This window comes from Thunnus thynnus, chromosome 7 (genome assembly GCF_963924715.1).
Source record: "Thunnus thynnus chromosome 7, fThuThy2.1, whole genome shotgun sequence".
In the NCBI taxonomy this organism is placed as follows: domain Eukaryota; kingdom Metazoa; phylum Chordata; class Actinopteri; order Scombriformes; family Scombridae; genus Thunnus; species Thunnus thynnus.
The window spans coordinates 24,190,050-24,192,925 of record NC_089523.1 but is presented as its reverse complement, the minus strand read 5'-3'; positions in this window follow the sequence as shown (position 1 = coordinate 24,192,925).

Sequence of the window (2,876 nt, the reverse complement as noted above, 5' to 3'; positions counted from 1 at the left end):
AATTGAAGCAGACACATTTTGTCATGTAAGGAGGAAGTTGCCTTTTTCTCCTCTGATACATTTAACTTGAATGTTAAAGCATCAGTGGGAGTCGTGGCCTCTTTATGAATTAAACATTGTGCCATCACAGACCAGAGGGAGTGTTACCTTGCTTTTCCGTAGCTGAAGAGGATCAGCTGGGCGTGTCTGTTTAAAAGTCTCAGAACCTTAAAGTTGGGGGTAGCACTTTAGTTGCATCATCTCACCAATTCTATTTATAGCCCACTGTCGTGCATCCTAAGGCTGATTTCAAACATTAGGTTTTATGAGCAGCCTCAGCACTTCTTCCCCTGATTAACGCACAGGATCAGCACTTTTATACCACATGCTAACTTTTGGCACACTTTTTTTCACTTTTTTTCTCGCTTTGTTCTCGTAGGGACTATACCAGACAGTGGTGGTGGTGGTGGTGGTGCCACTGGTGGTCCTGCAGCCTTTCGTGATGGCCTGAAACCACATGTTCCCAATGATCGCGAGCTCAAATGATCACTGGGGAGGAGAAGTAGACAAGACACGACTCGGCAGCCCAAACGGGGAGAGCTCTTTCAACACTGTGGTAATGTGTCAGTGTCACCAGATACAGGAGCTGACACTTAGATGGTGGGGGTGAGCGACAAGCCAGCAGCATCTCAGAACAAAAGTGTGTAAAAGAAAAGTTCAATACAAAGCAAAATAATAGTACAAACTAAACCTCATGACTCTCATATCTGGTCCAGTATTAATGCATGGTTCAAGTTAATCATTTATTTATTGGTTAATGATTCTCACATGCCTTACTGTTGTGATGTGTGCTTTTGTGTGTGTGCACTGATGAATCTTGAGCCCATATTTATGTCATTGTGCACCAAGCAGATAAGCAGGCCGTTGAAAGATTCAGTTTATCCAGAGGGTCATGAGGGAAGTCCTTTGGCCTATACAGGAAGCATGTAAACTGAGTCTCCAGTACAAACAGGAAGTGAGTGATGGATGGCAGATTTTGTTGAAGAGAGTTGTGGACAGACAGGAAAAGCTCGAGAGTTCCTCAATCACTCCAGCACATGGCCGAGTTGTTAGAAAGCTGTTAAGTTGCTGCAATGCAGGAAAAGGACTTCCTGTGGCTGACTCAGTGAGTCACAGGGTCACATCATGCAGTTTCTTTTTACTGATTAGACTTTTGGCTGCAATTGTGCTTTTTAATCATTATTTTTTATCAAGATATCAATAGAAGTAAGCCCTCTCTATTTGCTATATTCTGTGTTTATCAGCAGCCACAAAAGGCTTCTTCTTTGGCCTTTCTTGCCTTGGTATGAGGTAACCAAGATACTAAAAGTTAAACAATATAAAATGAATAAGTAGTTGAAGAAGTATGGACTTGTGTAAAGTACTCCTGTACTTCTACAGTAGTATTTGCAGTTCTTGGTGGTCTAGGAGTCATGACCCCCTGCACTGCAGCAGAGACAGGTGCTGCTGCATTTTAATGTCCTGCTGCATCTGCTGCAGACTGTCGTACTCAAATTCAAGGAAGGTCCTCATCGTGTGACTTAAAGTTTCGACACATTCTCGCCTCAGAGATTTCATGTGTGTTTCATTTGCTAAGGCTAAGGCTTATTTTCTTTATATTTTCTTATGACATAAATATCCTTTTTCTTAGAGGAAACAGGATTTTGGAATATTGTCCCACAGTCTAGATTAATAGGACCACAAACTTTGCAAGATTGTTACACAATATTTTCAGAAATACAAAACATAGAGGCAAAGCTGAAGCGCAAACTGACACAAAAAGCTTTTTAAAAATATTTTGGGGCATTTCCTCCTTCCTTAACTTGACAGAGGACAGTAGAAACCTGACAGAAAACAAATGGAGAGAGAGAGAAATGGGAGATGACATGCAGCAAAGATCCTCAGCTGATCCGTCAACATTTCAAATACACGGTTAGGATTCCTCAACAAAAAGCATTTTTTAAAGAAATCTGAAATGTTTGATATTATCACAGCTTTTTCATCAGCATGTTAAGTATCTCAAAATTATGTCTCTCAATATCTCCATGACACTGAATACAAATAGTTTTACACTGCAAATCTAGAGAATATTTAACATTAACTAGCTTGCTTCTGTAATCCTCTGTGATGAATCTAAACTAAGTTGTCACAAATGAAATAAAACTTTTGCGAGTTTAATCAGTGACCGTGCCAGTTAAAATCAACTTCTCCCCTCTGCTTTCTTGTCCATTTGTCCATCTCGTGCCTTTTTTTTTCATTACATTGAACACCAAATGATGTAATTTGTGTGCCAAGCAGCTTCCTTTCAAATTCAAGGAGTTGATTGTTTGTTATTAATTCAGCATATGAAAAGACAGCAGGAGTCTGAATTGAAGGCTGATGCTGTCTTTTTACTGCCAGTTATAAAAATGCAGCGAGAGTTTCATGAGCTCTGTTCCACTGGATCAACAACTGAGTCAAACCTGCTGATGAAACCCAACAAAAAGCCTGGAGGTGACTGCAGGCTCTTGATAACAGCAGCGCTTTCATCCTGTTTAATGTTAAATACATGCATTGTATTTCTTTATCCCCTGACATTTATTACATTCATGTATTTACCCGTTTGCACTGTTTTGAAGAGAGAGACACAGCCAGGGCTGACGCTGTTTCTCAAGCCTACAGGCAGACACCTGTTGTGAGCTTTTTGTGGTATCGCTGTCTATAAGCGTGAGCGGTGCTTCTCTATGACTGTGCTTCTTTACCCCTCAGCAAAAGAGTTCAGACACCAGGTCAGATACATACCTCTTCTTTGCTTGTCTGTCGCTGGTGTCACGTTCCCCTTAAAGAGATATAGTGGACACAAAAGATGGACTTACTTT